The following is an 833-nucleotide window of genomic DNA, read 5'->3' as shown; positions in this document are numbered from 1 at the left end:
AGAGAAGATAATAGAACCTCTGAAAATCCCTCAAGAAGAGGAGAAACCTCCAAAACCCGAACTCAAACCATTACCACCATCCCTGAAATATGCATTTCTGGGAGAAGGTGACACCTTTCCTGTGATTATAAGCTCTACCTTAGAGCCACAGGAAGAGGAAGCACTAATTCAAGTGCTAAGGACGCACAAGACAACTCTTGGGTGGTCCATTAGTGATCTTAAGGGCATTAGCCCAGCCAGATGCATGTACAAAATCTTGCTGGAGGATGACGCCAAGCCAGTGGTTCAACCACAAAGGCGGCTGAATCCAGCTATGAAAGAAGTGGTGCAGAAAGAGGTCACTAAATTACTAGAGGCTGGGATTATTTATCCTATTTCTGACAGCCCCTGGGTTGTCCCTAAGAAAGGAGGCATGACAGTGGTTCATAATGAAAAAAATGAACTGGTTCCTACAAGGACAGTTACAGGGTGGCGTATGTGCATTGATTATAGAAGGCTCAATACAGCCACCAGAAATGATCATTTTCCTTTACCATTCATAGACCAGATGCTAGAAAGACTAGCAGGTCATGAATACTACTGCTTCCTGGATGGATATTCAGGTTATAATCAAATTGCAGTAGACCCCAGGATCAAGAGAAAATGGCATTCACATGTCCATCTGGAGTATTTGCATACAGAAGGATGCCATTTGGCCTGTGCAATGCACCTGCAACCTTTCAGAGGTGCATGCTCTCAATTTTCTCTGATATGGTGGAAAAATTCCTGGAAGTCTTCATGGATGACTTTTCAGTATTTGGAGACTCATTCAGCACCTGCCTTAACCATTTAGC

The sequence above is a fragment of the Arachis duranensis genome, chromosome 2 (assembly GCF_000817695.3).
Source record: "Arachis duranensis cultivar V14167 chromosome 2, aradu.V14167.gnm2.J7QH, whole genome shotgun sequence".
Lineage (NCBI taxonomy): Eukaryota > Viridiplantae > Streptophyta > Magnoliopsida > Fabales > Fabaceae > Arachis > Arachis duranensis.
The sequence above is the reverse complement of the archived record's forward strand: the minus strand, read 5'-3'. Positions refer to the sequence as shown.